The sequence below is a fragment of the Camellia sinensis genome, chromosome 14 (assembly GCF_055761805.1).
Source record: "Camellia sinensis isolate YWXY chromosome 14, ASM5576180v1, whole genome shotgun sequence".
NCBI lineage: Eukaryota > Viridiplantae > Streptophyta > Magnoliopsida > Ericales > Theaceae > Camellia > Camellia sinensis.
The window spans coordinates 140,726,813-140,738,425 of record NC_138974.1 but is presented as its reverse complement, the minus strand read 5'-3'; the positions used below and the strand labels follow the sequence as shown (position 1 = coordinate 140,738,425).

Sequence of the window (11,613 nt, the reverse complement as noted above, 5' to 3'; positions counted from 1 at the left end):
AACCCAAGTTTCAGCCCAAAAATACAGAGTTTTTATAGCCTAAAAATAGTTGGAAAATAGTAAGAAAAAGAGTAAATACAACAAGTAAAGAGACAAAGCTTTATACCTCTTAAAGAGGAGATCACTTTCAAGCAATAAAACAAGGCAAACACGCCCTCAAGAGCTCAAACAAGGCTCAAAGGTACCTCAACTCAAAGATGGAGAGGTTTGGCTAAGAGTGTATAGGCAAAGGTGAAGAAATTTGCAAGAGATAGAGAGAATTGCAGAGAGAGAGGAAAAAATTTTGCTCTAAAATTTTTCTAACCCCATGGCAAGAGAGGAGGCCTCATATATATAGAGAAACATGAACCTCCCTAAAAAACATCCAACCATACACGTGGGAGCAGATGCAAGCATCTATGCAAACAACTGGTACAACTGTCACAAAATATCTGCAAAACACATTGGTGGCCGGCATGCCACATTAGTGGCCGACAACTAGAAGCAGTGGCCGGCAGCCCATATCAGGGGCCGACAAGCCACCAGAGGTTGCAGGCTTGAAAATCCAAGGTTTTGGTCCAAAACAAGGCAACAGGGGTGTAGGGTTGGAAAGGCTCAAAGCTATGGCATTCCGTTGAGGACTTCGAGCACTTATCAAGCATATAGACTCATCATTGGGTGTGCAAGCGATGACGTCCAAGTTGTAAGGGCTGTCAAAAATGGGGTGTCTACAGCCATGCTTTGCTCTCATTTGTGGATGTGTTTTCTGGATACACTCAGATTCTGATGGCATCGAAAGACAGAGAAAAGACTGCTTTCACCACGCCATGAGGTATGTACTGCTACCCAGTCGTGCCTTTTGGGTTGAAGAATGTTGGGGCTACCTATTAGAGGGCCACGACAACTATTTTACACGACATGATCCACAAAGATGTTAAGGTGTATGTGGATGACATGATTGTCAAATCCAAAGAGCAAGAAGGCCATTACACTGTATTAGAAAATTTCTTTCAACGGATAAGGGAATACAGATTGAGGTTAAACCCACAAAAATGCACCTTCAGCGTAACGACAGGGAAAATGCTAGGATTTCTGATCACACAGAGGGGAATTGAGGTAGATCCTTCCAAAATCAAGGCCATCTTAGAAATGCCACCACCAAGGACTGAAAAAGAGGTGCGCGGCTTTCTAGGTAAAGTGCAATTCATAAGACGATTTATTTCCAAATTAACCTTAACTTGTGAATCACTATTTGGTCTCCTGAAGAAAGGGAAGAAGTTTTGGTGGGATGATCGATGTCAGTTTGCCTTCGAGCAGGTCAAGCAATATCTCCAAAATCCGCCTGTGTTGTCGTCGCCTGAGCCGAGAAAGCCTTTGATTCTATGTTTGTCGGTAACGGACTCAACCATGGGGTGCATGCTAGCTCAAGAATCTGATAAGGTGGAGAAGGCCATCTATTACTTAAGCAAGAAGATGCTGAACTATGAAACCCGCTACATTCGTCTGGAGAAAACTTGTTTAGCTTTGGTATGGGCTACTAGGAAATTGAGGCACTACCTGTTAGCTCACTCCATAATTCTAGTTTCGAGATTAGATCCCATCAAATATCTCTTTGAGAAACTAGTGCTTACGGGTAGGCTAGCTCGTTGGTTGCTTCTTCTCTTCGAATTTGATCTCAAATATGTCACGTGCAAATCTGTTAAAGGGAGAGCTGTAGTGAAATTCTTGGCAGATCACCCAATAGAAGAAGATGAGGCAGTGGAATACCTATTCCCAGATGAAGATATTCTGCAAGTGGAAGAGGAAACATGGACAATGTATTTTGACGGATCATCCAATCAGTATGGTTATGGGATAGGTGTGTTGCTGATAGCACTCGATTATTCCCATATTTCCCTAGCATTCAAACTACGGTTCAAAGTGTCCAACAATGAAGCAGAATACGAGGCGTGTATTGTTGGCTTGGAAGCTGCCCTAGAATTAGGGGCAATAAGGTTGGATGTTATTAGAGACTCAAACTTGGTTGTTTCTCAAGCAAACGGAGACTGGAAAGTCAAAGAGAAGAAAATGAAGGTTTACCATTAGGCCCTGGATATTCTGGTTCCGAGGTTTAAAAAACTGATATTTACGCATCTACTAAGAGAGAACAACCGGTTTGCTAATGCATTGGCCACTCTATCTTCTATGGTAGACATCCTGCTGGGAGTCAAGATGCGTCCGATCATTTTCGAACATAAATACACGCTGGCCTATGAAAGCATCGCCACAATTGATGAAGTTCAAGACAAAAACCCCTCGTATTACGATATTTGAAACTTTCTGGAAAAAGAGACGTATCCACCAGGGGCAAATGCCAAGGAGAAACTGGGAATACGACGTTTGGCCATCCAATTTGTCATCTACGGAAACAAGCTGTATAAAAGAGGCCATCTGGGAATGTACAAGCTGTGTGTTGAAGAAGAGGAATCGAAGCGTCTCATGGAGGCTATCCATAGAGGAGAGTGTGGGGCACATATGAATGGTGTGATGCTAGCCCGGGAGATCCCCAGACAAGGTTATTATTGGTCAACCATGGAGGAGGATTGTATTGGTTTTGTACGGCGATGCCACAAATTCCAGATCCATATCAATCATATGAACATCCCGCCGTCAAAGCTTTACAACATGACTTCACCATGGCCTTTCTCAGTCTGGAGAATCGACGTCATCGGTGCAGTCTCGCTAAAGGTGTCAAATGGACATGAGTTCATTCTTGTGGCAATTGATTACTTTACAAAGTGGGTGGAAGCTTAGTCCTATGCGGTGTTGAAAATGTCGCCTGTAGCTAAGTTTATCAGAAATAACATCATCTGTAGGTATGGAGTTCCGAACGAGATCATATCAGATAATGACTCACACTTCAAGAAAGAGGTGGTAAATCTTCTCGAGAAATACAATGTGGCTTTCACAAGTCATCAACATATAGACCATAAACTAATGGGGTTGTTAAGGCCGCTAACAAGAACGTTAAGAACATCCCGTGGAAGATGGTTGAGACCTACAAGGACTGGCCGGATAAGCTGCCGTTTGCACTTTGGGGCTACAGAACGTCGATTCGGACATCCACAGAGGCAACCCCCTACTCTCTGGTATACGGGATGGAAGCCGTTCTGCCAATTGAAATTGAAGTACTGTCCCTGCAAATTATAGCTAAGTGTTAGATAGCAGAGGCAGATTGGCAACAGAGTAGGTTTGAGGAGTTGATGCTGTTTGACGTAGGGGTGCAACTTGGATGGGCTCAACCCGAGCCCAGCCCGAATTTTTTTAGGGCTTGGACAAAATATTTTCAAATTCGGTACGGGCTTGGGCAAAAATTCAGAAGCTCGAATTAAATTTGGGCGGGTTTGGGCAAAGATGTCAAACAACCCGAGCAACCCGAAGCCCGAATTATATATATATATATATAGATATATAAAAATATTAAATATACATATAAATTATTAGCCATTACATGATATTAAAGTAATTTATATTATTAAATCATATTGAATATATATTATATATACAAATAACATAAAATCTTACTTTTTTTTTTCTTTTTATTTTCACTCATAAATTGTAAGGACTACTATAGTGACATCTTTCTTACATTATATAAATTATTTATTTTGATGGCATTAATGATTTTCTATAAACAAAAAAATTTGTAAATAGAGTCAAATTTTAATAATTTAATAATGTAGCTACAAAAAAAAAAAAACAAAAATTCATTTACAACTCGGGCAATTCGGGCAACTCGGGTTTAACTCGGGTCGGGCTTGGGTAGACAACCTCGGGTTACAATTCGGGCTTGGGCTGGCTTGGGCAGGTCTCAGCACAACTTGGGCTGGGCTTGGACAACCTCCCAACCCGACCGAACCCGCCCGAGTTGCACCCTTAGTTTGACGAAAGGAGGTTGAAGGCATTATATCACATTCAAGACTACCTATGCAGAATTGCTAGGGCTTTTAATAAGAAAGTTAAGTCCAGGAATCTCAAGGAAGGAGACATGGTATTGAAAGACAACCGAGCTCCTATCCATGACCCTAAGGGCAAGTTCCGACCCAACTATTAAGATTGTCAGGTGGAACAAAATTTCTTGTTGTCACCTCTTGAAGCAATTTCTGAAAAATCACAACAGAATTTCATTGTTCAATTTTTCCAAAAACTAAACTTAACACTAGAAAATCCTAAAGTCTGAAATTTAATTCAAAACTAATCTCACCACTTACCCTAGAATCGAACATGGTCAAGAAAGTTTCTAGGAAGGCTGGAGGGGTCACACCAGTCTCACTTAAGACCTAGTTAACCTTAGACAAAACTTTCAAGACTCGGATTTGAGCCTCAAAAGCTTGCACCACTTTTGGACCAAAATAACAGTTTTTCAAACCTGACCACCCAGAGACTTGCAGGCCAACTGGTGGCCGGTCAGCCACAAATGAGTGTACGACTATCCAACTAGTGTTAGTAAAAACAGATCTTTTTGCCAGCTGTGCTAGCTGTCTCCACAGGTGTATGCACTACACAAGCTGTATGTATATTGATATTTTCGAGAGCCTTACATATTTTTCTATATATAGATGACCTCCTCTCGTAAAATTAGGTTAGAAAATTTTGAAGAAAAATTCCCAAAAATATCTCTCTATCTTGCAACCTACACACTCTCTCTCTACACTTCCTAAACCTAATTTCTAAGGTTCCTTGCTGAGGTTCTCAAGCTTGAATTTCAGCTCTTGAGGGTGTGGAATTGGTGGTTTATAACTCACGGTATTACTTCTCTTGAAGAGGTATAATTCTTAGCTTCTTTCCCTTATTTATTTACTATCTTTACTTGCTGTTTTTGGGTCCCTTTTCATCTGTTTTTATGGGCTGAAACTTGTGGTTAAAAGCTACGTACCCAAGGTAGAGGGTGGACCACCCTTCATTGTACCTTGTATTCCAAGCTCTTGCCCTTGTGTTTCCTATCTTTTCATCAACTTTTTTTGAGCTTCTTACTATTGAATTTCAAAGGTTTTTAGAGGCTACAAATGGTGTTTTGAAGTCCCAAAAATGGAGGGGTTAGCCTCTCCTCCTTGTGCTTGTTTACTAGCTTTCCTCAATATTGTAGCTTACTTTTTCATGCCTTTCCATGTGAATTCCAGCACTATTTTTGACTATTTTAGGATTGTTTTAGGTTTTTTAGTTCATTTTTGCTTTGTATAATATGCTTGTAGTGTAATGGTCCTCATAGGTTTGTTGTTTTAGGCACTTGACACCAACCTATTTGAGTTGATAGCATTTATTTAATGCTTTTCATACTAGTGTTCACCTCTAATCACCTCTGCAACCTCCCTCATTTCTTGGCTTTTCATTGCTTTGAGAGTCGTTTCAACCGATTGTTGTTTAATCTTGAGATAGAGATCCTTTTAATGGTTTAATCTCTTCGGAGGTTCATTACTAAAGGCATGACACAACCCTTTGTTTGCCACTTCTCTCCATTAGTGGACTTAATGCTCATTTTTGGACCAAAATGACTAATGAATGGAAAGGTAATTAAAAGAAGTTAATAAAATTGGGACTAAAATGAAACTGGTTTGGGGTTCAATCGGACGTTAATTGAACCCATTAAGTCTTGGGTCGTTTCATACTTGTTAGTGATGAGATGATTCAAGAGTCAATATCAATCACTTCCTTTGATCAATATCATGAGAGAGAGGAGGTTTTGTGAGTCTTTGCATTGTTATTTATTGAGATTGTATCCCTTGATTCATAAGTCATCCCGCAATGAATTTGCGTCGATTGATGGCTTGCGAATCAAGCCTACTCCTCCTTTCATTTGTTTGATGATAAGGAGAGGCAGGGTAGACAAACATCCCCTGAAAATACTCTGTTTGTGTTGTGTCTATTACAACAAGGCAATACCAAACATTAGTGGCTGGCCGGCCACTTTACCGTACGGTCGATCACTTTTTCTGGCCGACCGGCCACTTTTTTCAGCCAGGCAGTGTCCTTTTTCTTGCAGAACAGAGCAGAGGTTGAGGTGAAAAAATAATAGTGAAATTTTCTGACTGCAAAACAGAAGTATTCTGGAAGCCAAACAGAGGGCATTTTCGAGTGGAAATCTGCATGCAAGCATGAGCCATTCCTCGCTTCTCGGGGCTCGTTACAATTATGTTTAATAGTAATATGTTGTACCTAAAGTAGTGAACTTGTAATAGTTAATTACTTAGTTAATTAAATTTCATTTTGTAACTAATTAGTTAGTTTAATTTTAATTTGTATTAATTAGTTAGGATAGCTAGTTAGTTTTGTGTTATAATTAATTAGTTAGAATAGCTATTTAATTTTGGTATTGTAATAATTAGCGTAGTTTGGACATTTATTCGAACCCTTCTGTGTGAGGGAAAAATTGTAATATTGTGTATGTCTTCCAACCCCCATTCTTTCTCCGTTTTATTTACTTTCTTATGATGGATAGCATAGAGCATCACGTTTCTTTTAGCATTCTTCATGAACAATGTATCCATTTGTCTTGCATGCATAAAGCTCGATACATCATTCTAACAAGCATTGTTGTTTATTGCTTCTTTGAAAACGTGCTTAAACTGCATGCTATCAAATTGTTTCACATGTCATACTAGTAGCCGAACCTATTAATTGCATGTTGTGTGTGTTGCATTAGTCATTCACATCGTTAGAGCATGCATTTTTCTAATTCTTTTACTTCTTTTGGCTTGCTTTGGAGTACTAGGTGAGCATTCATTGCTTTAGTATATTGCATGTGTGCGAATGTTGCCATGTCAAGCATAAAACCATGAGGCTAAATGCTTAGGTGATATACTTGTCTAAGTGTCAGTAGATGAAGGCTAATTGCTTAAATTGGGAAGTTTTGACAAATGTATATACATGTTCACTTTTTTAAGTGACTCGTATTCAAAACTCTTTTCAAACAAACATGAGATCAAAGTGTTCCAACTTTTGCAACTTAGTCTATTCTTGTGTGCAACACATAGTAAAAAATAGCCTAATAATTGGAACAAGAGTGTATAATGTAAATAAGAGTCACATCATGATCAGTAGAGGCCGATCTTTGATCAGGTGAGCAGGAGTGCTCAATTCATGACCTTCCCCTCTCGTATATAAGTTTCCGAGCCAAGACACTTTGGTGATGATGGATAAGTGGCCTTGGGCACGAGTCTCGGGTTTCCTAAATTTTCCAAAAATATTTAGGTGGCGACTCTATAATTTGGCAAAGCAGTCCATTTTTGACATTTTGATTCAAAATCAATTTTCCAAAAGATTTGCCGGATTTGGACTCATTTGTGTTTATCTATTTCACATTGCACTTGTGGAATCAGATTTAGAACCACGGGAGTCCGAATTGTAGGGTTATCATATTTGAAAGGAGCACGAAAAGCAAGCTACATATATGTGTAACAACTAATAATGCAAAACATATATATAATTAGGATTATATATTTCCATTATTGCAAAACAAACCGGACAATAGGGAATTATGTATCTCACTAATCCGGTTAATTAACTAATCTTATGCTAATCTCATAAATTATTTACCACCTCACTATTAATCCTACCAATCAAACCTACTCTAAAGGGCTACTGCGCACTATGGTTATTACTTGCCATTATTGTTTTTGTATGGTAAATTTCTCAATTAACTATCAACCACATATTTTGTGCATATTACAAAAAAATTATAGTTAAGCAATGTTTAAATTATATGAATTTAGTTTTTGTGTATAAAACATACGTTTTAATTTGATTTTTAATATTTAAATTGTGTCGATTTAGTTTCTAATGTATAAATGTGTTCAATTTAAGGTCTGTTTGAGAAGTGGGTTTTTTTTAAGTGATTCTATAGGCTCTGTTTGTTTAGAAAGAAACTGATGATAGTAAAAATGGTAGAAAATAAAGTGAAATAAGTTTTAAAAAAAATGAAAATTTATTTCTTGCATGCATTTTAATAGATGAAAATTTTTGTAAGAAAATGATGGGAAAAAAAAAAAAAAATAATCACTACATAACAGGAGGTTGTGGAGAGAAACACGGGCAAAAATGAAACAAAATAAAACTTGTCAAGATTTGTCAGAAAAATATATATATATATATATATTTTTTGTATATTTTGCAAGAAATTGTTAGCCTAACTAACAAGCTAATTTGAGTTGTACAGGAAACTTTAGTTTCCATTACTTTCTAGGACTCTCTATCTAAACAAACACATAAAAAATTATACGTGTCATATACATGTTCGTGTCGAAAAATGCTCACCCTAACCTGATAACTTTGTGTATGGTTCGAGTCGTGTTAGGAGTTCTTACCCCTAATGTCGTGTCGTGTCATGTTTGAGCGTGCCAGCAAGTATCAATAAGTCCTTATATAATTTAATAAATGTCAACCAATTAGTCAGACGATTGCTTCGAAGTTCTTTTAGCCTCAATGAAGAGGACTTTACTGGTGGCTTGATTGTTTTTAGGAGAAATTGAGATGACTTATTAAAATAGAAGAAGAGAACAATAGTGTTAGAAATCAATCTTTTATTAAGTAAACAAGAACTTACAATGGTACCTTCACACTTTCACAGCTTCGAAGGGGATTACAGTGATAGGCTAACTTAGAATTACTCCTAGGAATTTGAAGTGCAGTACAAGAATGTAAAGACTGGAATTAAAAGATTGGAAAATAAAAAGTAGGTAAATTGGTTTCTGGATTTGGTTCTGGGTCCTTGCATTATCAGCATTCTCTTCTATTTATAGGCTCTGAAGAGCCGTCGAAGTAGGTGGTAACCATCGAAATGATCTCCATGATCATTGAGTGTGGTTCTGAATAGTTTGCTTCCACTATTCCACTCTCATGGTTGGGTTTCCCTCCTGATTTTGAATTTAAATTGTAAGCAACCGTTTTGGCCACGTCACCTTGGATATCTTGACTATTCCCATGTCTCACGGATCCATTGCCATTGCTGCAAGTTGCTACGCTTCTGTTGATGATTAGAGACCTTTACTGATTCCCCAATTTGCCCCTTATAATCCACGTGTCAAACTACTATAAGTCTGTACAAAATATATAGCCAACAAATACACATTGAATAGACTTGAGCACCCTTTATATTTGGAAGCAAAGGAGATTATTATACGAAGAGACCTGTAATTTTTGGTGCCAGCATGAGATTATAGATAAACATTGTTTTCCTCCCTAAACTCTTTAATTGGCGGTTAGGACACTTCAACAATAAATTGGCATCTTACCACATAAATCAGACACAAGAAAAAAAAATCTAATCGACATAATCTACAATATTACAGAAAAAAAAAAACAAAAGAAAAGCATATAAAACTATAAATATAAATATAAACAACAATAATTTGCTAACCGATCTAGACAAAATTCTAATAATTATATATTTTATTTTATTATTATGAAATTAATTTTTGATTAGGAATATTTTAATTTAGTATAAAACTATTTAGTTTACTGATTTGAGATTGTTTAGATTTCCTATTTTATTTGTTTCTTGTTTTACTATAATGAGATTAGATTTATAAACAATGATTGTAAGCCTAAGGGCAACACAAGTTTTGGAGAATTAATACAATTTCAAGTTTATACTTTTTTTTTTCCCAACCTTGGGTATTCGAGTATGTGAGAGCCTCTCCTTCTCAGACACCAACTATGTGAGAGCCTCCTCCTGGATAGATGTGAGTAATGCTAGAGACCTAAAAATTCTACCAAAGTTTTTACTAAATATCTCACATAGGTATGGAACCCACACAATATAGGTCCCATATAGATCCCATATCCATATGAGACATTTGGTAGAATTTTTAGGGTCTCTAGCATTTTCAGGATATACATCTTCATTTCATCCCTATCCATCAGACACCGTCTTTGACTTCATGAGAACCTCCCCCTGGCTAGACATCTTCATTTCACCCCTATCAACCTAGTCATCCCTTACAATGACCACCATCGAATTGAAAAGTAAATCCTAACCCACCATTCCATTTCTACCTTTCTTCGCTGCTCTTTGACCCAATAATCCTCTTTCCAACTTCCTTTCCAGTGAGCCCAGCAAAGTTTCGGAGCAAACCTAACCTTCACAACTCATTTGGCTGTCATATTCTCCATAATCTCCTGTTAATGAATTCAACCACTCACCTTCATGACAACCTAGATCCATCGCCCTGCAACTTGCAGAGGACGAGCCTACTTCCTTACTTCAAACCATCTAAAGAAGAGCTCTCAAAATCAAGCCCAACAGAGGATTAACCTAATCGATCAGCCCCAACCCTCCCATAGTAATGGGTTACCCAAATTTTTTTCTAAAAGTTCTCTAACCACTCTAACACCCAAATTTTCTATTGACCATCTAACACGACAGTTTTGTTCAATTTTGAACCCTTCTCCCACCTCCTCAAACCCCCCTCACCACAAAGGATATACTGTACCCTTTGTCTGTTTAGTTCAATAAACAGTTTCTACAGAAATATGATGCTAGAGATGTGAAGAGAAATATTGTTGTTTTCACCCCTGCAAATGTGAATCTAAAAAATGAATCAAGTTTCCTAAGTCTATATGTGTTATCAAAATGTATATAAATTCACATGCCATAATGGACAGTCGTTGCTGTAAGTTAACAGACTGCAACAGCCAATACAATCGTTAATTTCACTCCAACCTACTAATCGGTCCATAACGGCATGGAACCTCGCAATAACACAACTTAACAGTTTTATGTAACAGCATCAACCAATCTTTCTGAACCAGGGCATGCATTAGTAACATAACACACACACACACACACACACACACACACACACAAAAAAATACAATCTTAAGCAGGCTCAAAACAGAACTACTTGATTATGGTAAATCTGGCCATAAATGACAATGCTACCTAATAAAATAATAGATAAGAAATTAAAAGAAATAAAATCTTACTTAAAGTAATTTCTTCCATCATATCCACCAACGACATAGAGTATGCCATTAATTTCTGCTGCAGCTAGTGCAAATTACTGGGAGGACTGAAAAAGTAATTCTTCAACATACATAGTTCTGCTTAATTTCTTAGCTACAATAGAGAGCATATTTGTTTGACAAGTGAACACCTTCAGTAGATGATCTAGTTTTGTAGTATCAAATGAGGACCTTAAAACCTAGATGCGGGCTTAATGTCATCCCCTTATAGAATTCTCCAAAATATCCCGAGGAAAGCATGCAAGGAAGAGAGGTTAACAGAAGAATCTAGAACTCTCTAGCAAACTTTACAAGAGTATGAAGAATTCTAGAATGACCTAGGGAAATCAAGAAGCTATACACTTGTACATATAATTAGATATTTGTATAGATAGTTCTAGAAGGCATTCTAGAACAGTCTTGTAGCTTGTAAAGAAGGCTTCCATGGGAAGCTTCTACATGACATTGGTGACGACCCCACCACGTATAATATTTTATTTGGTTAATTAAGGAAATTTGGGATTTTAATTATTCGTTATCCTAATTTAATTTGGGATTTATGAGAATTGTGGAATCTGATTCGTATATGGTTCTATTAAAGATTTATTTTGAAATTAAAAATTAAGGGTCCAAATGGCTTAAGGAAGTGAGATTAAG

General features: G+C 37.3%; 1 long non-coding RNA gene across 1 annotated transcript; it reads right to left on the bottom strand.

Annotated features, from left to right (window-relative positions):
- Positions 1–8,517: 8,517 nt before the first annotated feature.
- Positions 8,518–11,185, bottom strand: LOC145807838 (uncharacterized). The gene is made up of 2 exons (XR_014351266.1): positions 10,939–11,185; positions 8,518–9,050 (listed from the first exon to the last, which is right to left on the bottom strand). It is a non-coding gene; the product is annotated as an uncharacterized LOC145807838 (long non-coding RNA).
- Between the last annotated feature and the right edge of the window lie 428 nt (positions 11,186–11,613).